Source organism: Ovis canadensis, chromosome 2 (assembly GCF_042477335.2).
Source record: "Ovis canadensis isolate MfBH-ARS-UI-01 breed Bighorn chromosome 2, ARS-UI_OviCan_v2, whole genome shotgun sequence".
Classification (NCBI taxonomy): Eukaryota; Metazoa; Chordata; class Mammalia; order Artiodactyla; family Bovidae; genus Ovis; species Ovis canadensis.
Genome location: NC_091246.1, coordinates 76343768 through 76356174, shown reverse-complemented (window position 1 = coordinate 76356174; position 12407 = coordinate 76343768).

The window sequence follows — 12407 nt, the reverse complement described above, 5'->3', positions numbered from 1 at the left end:
GTATGAAAGTAGCCCATTTTTACGGTGATCTGGTGCTCTTTTAAGCTTGCAGAAGAGGGTGTTGGGTGGAGAGGCTCTCTGCTTTGCTTAAATAGTATCATACATAAGATGAAATATGACTATGATGATTATGTGAGCAGGTACAAATAGATATATGGCCTCTGTAGGTTGCACCAAAGGTAAAGAACCCACTTGCCAATGCAGGAGATAAAAGAGACACAGTTTCAAGCCTTGGGTCAGGAATATTCCTTGGAGTAGGAAATGGGAACTCACTCTAGTATTCTGGCCTGGAGAATTCCATGCACAGAGGAGTCCAGGGAGCTACAAGTCCATGGGGTTGCAAAGAGTCAGACACACTGAGTAACTGAGCATGCACAAATGGCTCTATTTTTTTGGCTAATTGGATATTCATCCAATACATTCCACTGTACCAGAGTGTCCTAAAAATAGCAATAGAGAGACTTTGACACTGTCTGCCTGCAAACAGCAGATTTCTAACTAATAATTTTAAGAATTAAACCAAGGCAGAACAGATCTTGTCATTTGCAAAATATCAGTATTTGAATAATAATTTTAAGTATCAGGTACAGTTGAATGAATAAGCAAATTCTGCATTATCATACTTTCTAATACTTTCTGATAACCGGGCTCTTTTCTTATTCCAGAGTGTGCATTCTTTTTCCTCTTACTCCACTTTTACAAAATGGTAACAATGCAGGAAGGCAGAAGAAAGCATTTATTAGACAAACTTCACCCTAAGCAACTAAAATATATTTGAGTCATTAAGAAAATCTGAAACTAAAGGAAGGAGTTAATGTGATTGACAGAACTTGCCTCTACATATAATTAAAAAATTGAGGGACAAAAAAAATTATTTCAGAACTCAGAGCAACTACATTGCAAACAACCTTCCTCCTTGGAGTCAACTGGGTTCTACAGTTCGTTCAAACAAGTTCTTTATTTTAGGCACATGAATTCTCAGGGTATATAATTATTTTCAAACATGAACACTTACTGAATAATCTGACTAAAGAAGAACATTCTGGAAGATATAAAAAGGGTCCTAAACCATCATCCCTCATAAAATTTTAAATTTTCCTCTGGATATTTTTTAAACCATATTTCACATAGATAAGAAAAATGGAGAAGGAAATGGCAACCCACTCCAGTACTCTTGCCTGGAAGATTCCATGGACGAAGGAACCTCATAGGCTACAGTCCATGGGGTCGCAAAGAGTGGGACACAACTGAGCGACTTCACTTTTTTTATTTTTCAAGAAAAATGGAATATTTGTTCAGTGAAATTTCAGGCAGAAAAACATGAACTCGTCAGTTCAGTTCAGTCCCTCAGTCACGTCTGACTTTTGTGACCCCATGGAATGCAGCACACCAGGCTTCCCTGTTCATCACCAACTCCCAGAGCTTGCTCAAACTCATGTCCATCATGTCAGTGATGCCATCCAACCATCTCATCCTCTGTCGTCCCCTTCTGCTCCTGCCTTCAATCTTTCCCAGCATCAGGGTCTTTTCAAATGAGTCAGTTCTTTGCATCAGGTGGCCAAAATATTGGAGTTTCAGCTTCAGCATCATCAGTCCTTCCAATGAATATTCAGGACTGATCTCCTTTAGGATGGACTGGTTTGATCTCCTTGCAGTCCAAGGGACTCAAGAGTCTTCGCCAACACCATGTTCAAAAGCATCAGTTCTTTGGTGCTCAGCTTTCTTTATGGTATAACTCTCACCTCCATACATGACTACTGGAAAAAACATAGCTTTGACTAGGTGGCCCTTTGTTGGCAAAGTAATGTCTCTACTTTTTAATACACAGTCTGGGTTTGTCATAGCTTTTCTTCCAAGGAGCAAGTGTCTTTTAATTTCATGGCTGCAGTCACCATCTGCAGTGATTTTGGAGTCCAAGAAAATAAAGTCTCTCACTGTTTCCATTGTTTCCCCATCTATTTGCCATGAAGTGATGGATCAGATGCCATGATCTTAGTTTTTTTTAATGTTAAGCCAGCTTTTTCACTCTCCTCTTTCATTTTCATCAAGAGGCTCTTTAGTTCCTCTTTGCTTTCTGTCAAATGGTGGTGTCATCTGCATATCTGAGGTTATTGATATTTCTCCAGGCAATCTTGATTCCAGCTTGTGCTTCATCCAGTTTGGCATTTCTTATGATGTATTCTGCATAAAATAAGCAGGGTGACAATATACAACCTTGATGTACTCCTTCCCTAGTTCGGAACCAGTCCATTGTTTCATGTCTGGAAAGGATTTATAAAGTATTCCCTTCTTCTTATCAAGCAATTTTGGCAGCTTTGATTTGTATTACTTTTGAAAATAGCAACATTAGTTAATTAACACCATAAAGCTAGATAAGTTGGGTTAGGTAACATAACTCTGTTAGCAGAGTTATCACCCTGCTAATAACACTGCTACATCCCTGCATTTCAGTCTATATGATGGTGTAGAAGCAACTACTTTACCTTCTTTGAAATATTCTCAATTGCTTTCTTGTGAGGCATCTAAATAAAAACTTTTGTTTTCTAAATAAGAAAGAAATGTTCATGCCAACGAGAAAAGTAATCATGTTTCTGGATATGTAACATGAAATCTATAAAACAAATGTTTTGATAAAATATGTCTTTTGGGCACTGTTTCATTTGACAATCAAAAGTGTTTTCCTGAGAAACAAAAGTTTCTGTGGAAGCCTCTGTATCCTAAAACTTACTGATTACAGAACCTGAGTAAGTTGCAGTGCCAGAAATGAGAATTTATTTCTCTATCGAAATCGGAAGATGCTCAGATTTACATACCCTCATTGAAGCTGACTCCGTGTGTGCGGTCGCATTACCCACTATTCTTACTCCTTTGTTAATAATTCGCAGTTACAAATCAGCCAAGTTTCTGTTGGATCTAGAATACTGACATTTTGGCCAGTGGAAGCAAAACAAAGACAAACCAATTTCACTGTCTTTATGTAAGGGAGTCTTCAGATTTTGTGACTTTGATGGCTCTAGTCCAAAATATTTGCAAGCTATAATAGTGTATAATACAATTCATTTCCTCCCATCTTCAAACTAGGAGCAACACAGGGAAAATATTAATTATAATTATAACCAAATCCCTGAAAACAAAATAAAATCTTTTTTCTCTTCATTCAACCTAGAAGAGGAAGCTTCTAGGAATGATAATCTGGAGATAAAAGGAAGGGGCATTTTGAAAATTCATTGAGGTAAATAGTGAAAGTAATACTTCAGGAATCCTGACTTGCATGGCAGTTCTGTATTTTCAGTCTGTGATGATTCTCCCAAATCTCAGTGTCTTTATCTGGAAAACAGGACTATAATGCTTCTCCTATAATGTTATATCTCCTATAAGGAGATGCAACAATCTGTGACTATAATGTTTCACAAATTGTTATATCCCAAGGGTTATTTCAACTAAAAGTGTTCTATAAATATTTAAGTACCAAATCATTTTCTTATTAACATTATCACTCTTTTTAGATTATTTTTCTATAATCTATAGTTGATGTTATTTCAAATGACAGCCTCCCAGAAGAATCACCTTCATTTTCATTGGGATTCCAGAGACTCAGTCAATGCTATTCAAGTAATCTTTGTATCATACAAGCAGGTTGGCATAGAACACTAGGTAATCAATAGTCCCTACTCTTTGATCCTCACAAAATGAATGATCAAAGCATTCTAAACAGTCAATGAACCTGACAGTTTTTAAAGATATCAGCTATTTTATTACTTTTATCTGGAGTGACTGCCCAAATCAGAAAGGGACAAAGACAAGTATACCAACAAAACTAACCAAGAAGACATTCTCAGATTAAATCATTCAAAATAAAATTGTTATGATGCTAGGAAACTGTGGGCTTCTCTGGTGGCTCAGACGGTAAAGTGTCTGCCTGCAATGCGGGAGACCCATGTTCGATTCTTGGGTCGGGAAGATCCCCGGGAGAAGGAAATGGCAATCCACTCCAGCACTCTTGCCTGGAAAATCCCATGCCAGAGGAACCTGATAGGCTACAGTCCATGGGGTTGCAAAGAGTCCGACACGACTGAGCGACTTTACTTTAGGAAACTGTAAGCACAGTTTATAAAAGCCTCTTGGTTAGGGTGAAAGAGGAGAGTGAAAAAGCTGGCTTAAAACTCGACATTCAAAAAGCTAGGATCATAGTATCTGGTCTCATCACTTCATGGCAAATAGATGGAAAAAAAAAAAAGTGGAAAAAGTGACGGATTTTATTTTCTTGGGCTCCAAAATCACTGCAAATGGTGACTGCAGCCATGGAATTAAAAGACAATTGTTCCTTGGAAGAAAAACCATGACAAATCTAAACAGCATATTAAAAAGCAAACACATCATTTCGATGACAAAGGTCTGTATAGTCATAGCTATGGTTTTTCCAGTAGTCACATATGGATGTGAAAGCTGGTCCATAAAGACAGCTGAGTGCCAAAGAATTGATGCTTTCCAATTGTGGAGCTGGAGAAGACTCTTGACAGTCTCTTGGACAGCAAGGGGATCAAATCAGTCAATCCAAAAGGAAATCAACCCTGAATATTCACTGGAAGGACTGATACTGAAGCTGAAGCTCTAATACTTTAGTCACCTAATGTGAAGAACTGACTCATTGGAAAAGACCCTGATAGTGGGAAAGATTGAGGGCAGGAGGAAAGGGGAGTGACAAAGGATGAGATGGTTGGATGGTGTCACCGACTCAATGGACATGACTTTGAGCAAACTCTGGGAGATAGTGAAAGACAGGGATATAAGAATTAAGCTATTATGAACATTCATATATTGTACATATAGTATATATATTGTATATATCTTAATGGAGATGTTGTTACATAGAAGTACATGTTTGTCAAAAGTTATCAAAGTATCAAATGCTTTTTCCCCACTTAAAATAGGAGTATTATTTTCATTTTTTTCAGAAATATTTTAAATGTCTGCCTAATTTTTATTTTGTGGATACACCATAATATACATAAAAATCCTCTATATTTGTGTATTTAAAATGTTTCTAATTATTTTCCCTTATAAATAATAATGTGAGGAACATCCTTACTTTTTCTCAACATTGGGTGCCAGCAAAGTTTCTCAGAGCAGTCCAAACTGACACACACAAATATTTAAAGAAAATGTTCGAGAATGTTCTTTTCATCCTTTGAGCTATAATATACGTGAAAACACTGGAAACTTTACCAGTATAATTAAAAGTTAATTCTAAGTTGTAAAGTCTCCTGAAGAGTTTCTTCTCTTCCTGCCTTTTTCTTTTCTTTTCTTGTGTTTTTTATTTTTTGTTTTTTTTTTTTTACTAAGAACGTCTGAAGTGTATGAGCTTCATTTGCTATTTTCCTCCATTTTCCATTGACAATTGCCTTGATGAATAGAGGAAGAAACATACATCTTAACTCTCTTTGAATTAATTGTTAATTGTAAGGAACGAAATTGTTCAATGGGGCCAAATGTGTGGTGCTGAGCTTTGTTCTTATTTTTTAAGCTTGGGAAATGTATTTTTGCAACATCGCAGTTAAATCCTGCATAAAGAAGCAGAATACAGAATAACAGAACAAAAAAGAAAGTCCTATTTGGAGCCAAAAATTGATCAAAACAAAGCATCAAAGGTTGAGGTTATAGTGACAGAACTGCTCGGGACAGAAGCATTTAAAATACACCTGTGTTTATGCTAACTGAGAAATTCATATTTACAACCTTAGCAATCCTAAAATAAGCAATATACTTAACATTTCTGTTTTAAATGTCCTCCTAATATTACCTTAGTGAGAAAGAGAACACTGGATCTATTTGTACACTTTATCTTTAAAAATAAGGAATATTCAAGGTTTTTAAAAATTTAATCATGCAGGTAGGTAATTTCTCCAATGTATCCTTTTGCTTTCTAAACCAAAAAAATAGATTCTTGAAATATCCCAGTTCCCTCAATTCTTCTATGCAATTATTGTGACTACTCAGGATGTTGTTTTATTGTTCAGTTGCCAAGTTGTATCTGACTCTTTGTGACCCCATGGATTACAGCACACCAGGCTTCCCTGTCCTTCACTATCTCCTGGAGTTCACTCAAATTCATGTCCATTCAGTCATCCTCATACATTCTTGATAATTATATATCTGTATATCTTGTCTTTCTCTCTATGATTGTACATAACCCCATAGACTTTGTGTATCCAATTCATATTTCTCTTCTTTTGACCTTTCAGGGAACTATTTCTCACCAGTATCAACTATGGGAGTCTAGCGTAGTAGTCACTCTCAATGTCTATGTCTATGGATGGAATGTTCATGTCCCAACAACATTCATATGTTAAAAATCCTAATCCTCAGTGTGATGGTATTTAGAGATGAGGCCTAGAGAAGGTAATTAGATCGTGAGGATGGAGCCCTCATGAATGGGATTAGTGACCCTATAAGAAGTAACAGGAGAAAAAGGATCTCTCTCTGATCTGTGAGGATAGTGAGAAGACAGCTGTCTGCACTGGAACCCAAAGATGCTGGTACTCTCATCTTGAAACTTTAGGACTCAACCTATAGGAATAAATTTCTGTTGTTTAAGCCACCTAGTCTATGTTTTTTGTTTGTTTAATTATTTACACTGTTGTTGTTATAGCGGCCCAAGCAGACAAAGCCACATATTAGCCAATTGGGGTAGGAGGAGTTCATAAGATCCAAGACAGGTAACTGTAGTTATCTACACACCTATCTATGATGATTGATCTAAAGTTACAGTATATCACACAAATAAGGCAGATCGTTCCCCACGCCCACCCCACCTTTTTTAAGACAAGCTCCATTCTAGGATGTGTTGGAGTTGATCAGCAGTCTCATACTGATTCACAAGAGCTGACTGCCAAAGTTTCAGGAAGTTTGTAAGCCAATCAATAAACTGCTAACAGCTTGAAATCTACTATGGTGGAAGTTTTCACACTATGGAACCTAGTAAGTGCTAAATCAATACACACTACATTAGCAAAATGAAGCATAAAAATCAACGATTATATCAAACGACTCAGAAAAAGAATACAACAAAATTCAATACCCTTTCATGATAAAACTTTCAACAAATTACAAAATGTACTTCAAAATAATAAAGACAGTATATGACAAGCCCACAGCTAACATCATGCTTAACAATGAAAAGCTTTACCTTTTGGGTCATAAATAATAAAACAATGCCTACTTTTATCACATTTATTCAACATAGTATTGAAACTCCTAGCCAGAGCAATTTGATAAGAAAAAGAAATGAAGGTAACCAAATCAGAAAGAAAAGTAAAATTATCTCTATTTGTAGATAATATATTTAGAAAAGGTAACGATAACCCTGTACGCGAGACAGCAAAGAGAGACACATATGTATAGAACAGTCTTTTGGACTCTGTGGGAGAGGGAGAGGGTGGGATGATTTGGGAGAATGGCATTGAAACATGTATAATATCATACATGAAACGAATCATCAGTCCAGGTTCAATACAGGATGCTTGGGGCTGGTGCACTGGGATGACCCAGAAGGATGGTACGGGAGGGAGGTGGGGGGGGGGGGTTCAGGATGGGGAACACGTGTACACCTGTGGTGGATTCATGCTGATGTATGGCAAAACCAATACAATATTGTAAAGTAATTAGCCTCCAATTAAAATAAATAAATTTATATTAAAAAAAAGAAAACCTTCAAGATGCCACCCAAAAAACTGTTAGAACCTTAGAGTAAAAGAATTCACTAAAGTTTCAGGATATAAAATCAATATACATAAATAATTTATATTTTTATATATGAAAAATAAGCTATCAAAAAGAAAAGCTTTTAAAAATTAATTATAAGGTTATCTCATTAAATGTTTTTTAAAAACTAAGGACAAAAAAAATTTCCTTTTTTCAAAAGTAAAATACAAGCTTGATTATAATTGATACTGCATATTAGTAAAAGGATATAACTAGTACCGGAATTTAACTTTCTGGAAAATATCACTTCCTATTTCAAATTTAAAAGAAGCTTAAAAAAAGAAAGAAATTTTTAAAAAATATCCATATACAATAATATCAAAATGAATAAAACACTTAGGAAAAATTTAACCGAGGAGGTTAAGAAACTATACACTGAAAACTATAAAACACCGATGAAAGAAGACACAAATAAATGAAAAGATATTCTGTGTTCATGGTTAGAAAAAATGAATGTTGTTTAAATGTCCACACTATCCAAAGTGATCTAAAAATTCAGTGTAATTTCTTTCAAAATTCCAATGGCATTTTTTACAAAAACAGAACAAAAAATCCTAAGATTTGTATGGGGCCACAGAAGACCCCAAAGAGTCAGAAATTTTTAGAAGGAAGAACAAAGCAAGAGGCATCATACTCCCTGGTTTCAAACTATGTATAAGGTGTTAATCAAGGCAGTACGGTATTAACATAATAACAGACACCTCTCTCTCTCTCTGTGTATATATACCTATGCATATATACACACACATGTATATACATGTGCACATACACACATACAATGGAATATTATTCAGTCTTCAAAAGAATGAAATTCTGCCTTTTACAATATGAATCAACCTGCAGGGCATTATGGTAAGTGAAATAAACCAGACAGAGAAAAGCAAATATACAGTAGGATATCACTTATATGTGGAGTCTGAAAACAAACAAAAAGCAAATTAAAAAACTAAAGATCTCATAGAAATAAAGTAGAATGGTATTGCCATGGAGTGGGGGATAGAGAAAATAGAGGCTAGTCAAAGGGCACAAATTTTCAGTTATGAGATGAATAAGGTCTAATGTAGATCTAATGTAAAACATGGAGACTATAGTTGATAATACTGTATGTGTACTTAACATTTGCTAAGTAGAACTTAAGTGTTCTCACCAAAGCTGGGGGGAGGGGGACGTTAAATGAAAATGAAAGAGTAAACATAAATGTATTAATTAACTTAATTGTGGGAATCCTTTCACAATGTATGCATTCATCAAATCATAATGTTATAAACTTTAAATATAGTATATATTTGTCAATTATACTTTAATAAAGTTGAGGGAAAAAGAAATTGAAAAGTGTTACAAATTAGGTTTTTGCTTTTTTCTTAATTGCATGGAGTTTCTTTAAAATATCTACCTATTAATATCATGAGTTAGATATAAAATGGCAGGGACAATATCCTTTATTTATTGTTTTTCTACCTAGAAGGTATTCTGTGGGTGTCTAACAAATCCTTGTTCAGTATATCATCAGGTTCTGATCAGAATGATAGTATTATAATGAGATGTGGCAATGTCAAGATGCAAATGAAGAATTATGATGTTTGGCTTTTGAGAACTAAGGTCTCGCTTCTTTAGTACAGCATTGAGTACTCAGTCTTAGGAGTAAGAGAGACATCACTTCAGACCCTACTTCTGACCCTCACTATCTTATTTGGACATGTTCTTCAAGCCTGTCTGTAAGATGGCTGTGGTTAACAAAATTTGGTCAAGAGGCATAATCTTCCTCATAAGGGGAATTCCCTCTTCCCTTATCACCATGTGCTTCCCAGAATCCTTGGAATGCCTTGATATACATTTTTTTAAAAAATTCTAAAATTCTTGGCAATGTTTTCTAGCTAATCAATATTATCTACTGATAAATACTTTGTGTAGCATTTTTTACTTTACAAACAATTTTTCCCACTTCTTATTGCATTTAATCAAATTCTGGGAATGTTGACTATGACTGAGATGGCTTTCATCTCAAGGTATCTGACAGGGAAGATCAGGTCCCATTTGAACATTTGTGTGGTGGCTAACTAGTAAATTTTGAAAGGTCCTGTTCACTATTAACAGCAACATCTTTTACATACCTTATAAAGATTTCATGGATTATGAACCCATCATCATAATATGTGATTACATAGCCTAGCAATGTAAGGTAGGCAAGTCACTCTTTTAACGACAGACAGACAAATAGGAGCTTAAATGCAGAAGAAAATTTTTACTTTGACAAATGTGATATAGTCAAGTCAGTTTGGGGATTTTGGTACCTTAGATTAGTTACAGACCAGGGGATAAGATTCAATTTTCCTTGTCTAATTTTTAATAATCATTTATAGAGCATATTTCTATACTGGAAGAGAAAGGGATCTAAATTTGAACCTCTAAAGCAAATCTTTGCCTTTCAAAAATATAACATGAATTTCTTGGTCATTTGAATCAAAAAATTTTAAAGTAACAGTATAACCTGCTAATTATCCAATGATTCTTACTTTCAGAAATTTATGGGTTGTTTCATGAAATTATAACAAAATGCTTAAAAAAAATACCTTCCCTGGCTACTCATTATCAGACTTCTAGACGTGATTATTCTAAACCTCGGTGTGATCATTATAAACCTCCTCGACCTGGACTCCATATGAATTGCTGATACAGTTGTCAGTAATGAGAACAAAATAAAACAGCCAAAGGAAGAAAGATATTATTTATTCAAGGACTTTAACAGGAAAACAAAAAAACAGCATGGTGTCAACTTTAAAATACCACCATTGATTGTAACACCAAACTGAAAGAAGGGGCACCACCAGCGCTTTGACAGAGTCAGCAACTGTGAGAGACCACAGGAAGAGATTCTAGAGAGCTCCCTGGTGGTCCCTGACTGTACCGTCTCATGGCCAAGTGAGGTCTATCTGTATTCCGTCATCAGGCCTTTTTCAATTGCAAATGAACTCCAATTCAAGTTAATTTAAGGAAAACAAAAGTAACAAGACATATGTTGGCTTTTACACTGATGAGTTAAAAGATCCAAGGTCTGATTAGATGCAGGGGGTCAAATATTATTGCTAGACCTGGGGCTTTTTCCATTTCTCACCTCTTAGGATCTTGTTGGCTTCTTCTCAGGTATCTCTGCCAACATAGTGACCCCAAGTATCACTCTGTCCAACTATAATGGCCAGGGTCACAAAAGTCTGATTGGCCTGGCCTGCATCATGTGCTTACCCCGGGAATCAGGAAGTGAGACCATCCCACCCAGACTTCATGGCCTGGAACTAGGTTCTTATTCTCAAGCAAAGATGAGCATTTTTATTAAAAGTAAGAGAAAATGAATTTTATTATATCGGAGCCTGGTGGGCTTCTGTCTATGGGGTCGCACAGAGTCGGACACGACTGAGGCGACTTAGCAGCAGCAGCAGCAGCAGCAGCAGCAGCAGCAGCAGCAGCAGCAGCAGCAGCAGCAGCAGCAGCAGCAACAACAGATGTCCATGGCTGGTTTCTGGTATAACCCTGAGTAGGCAGTGTATATTTAGAGCTTTAGAGTCAGACAGACCTATACCCATATCCCAGTATGCCGCTCCTTAGATATTGGGTCTCAGGCAAGCGATTCATTTCTTTGTATGTGTATCTATAAAATACACATACACATATTTTAGAGCCTGGGAATATCAGGCTCTAAAATCACTGTGACAGTGACTGCAGCCACAAAATTAAAAAATGCGTGCCCCTTGGAAGAAAAGCTATGACAAATCTAGATAGCATATTAAAAAGCAGAGACATCACTTTGTTGACAAAGGTCTCCTATGGTTTTTCCAGTAGTCAAGTATGGATATGAGTATGTGTTGTGTGTGTGTTAGTCACTCAGTCATGTCTGACTCTTTGCAACCCCATGGATTGTAGCTTGCCAGACTCCTCTGTCCATGGAATTCTCCAGGCAAGAATACTAGAGTGGGGTGCCATTCGCTTCTCCAGGGAATCTTCCAAACCCAGGGATAGAACCTGGGTCTCCCACATCACAGGCAGATTCTTTACCATCTGAGCCACAAGGGAAGCCAGGGATGTGTCCGACTCTTTGCGACCTGATGGACTGTGGCCTACGAGGTTCCTCCATCCATGGAATTTTCTAGGCAAGAATACTAGAGTGGGTTGCCATTTCCTTCTCCAGCTTAGCACCATAGAATTAATGCTTTCAAATTTTGGTGCTGGAGAAGACTCTTGAGAGTCTCTTGGACAACAAGATCAAATCAGTCAATTGTAAAGGAAATCAACCCTGAATATTAATTGGAAGCACTGATGCTTAAGCTGAAGCTCCAAAAATTTGGCCACCTGATGCAAAGAGCTGGCACACTGGAAAAGACTCTGATGCTAGAAAAGATTGAGGGAAAGGAAAGAAGGGGGTTACAGAGGAGGAGATGGTTGGATGGCATCACCAACTCAATGGACATGACTTTGAGCAAACTCTGAGGGATAATGAAGGACAGGAAAGCCTGGAGTGCTGCAGTTCATGAAGTCACAAAGAGTCTGACATGACAGCGATAGAACAACATAGATTTTCTATGAGGATTACATGAGATTGCACGTGGGTACAAAGCACACTACTAGGCAAATAGTAAACAACCACCTAATAAATA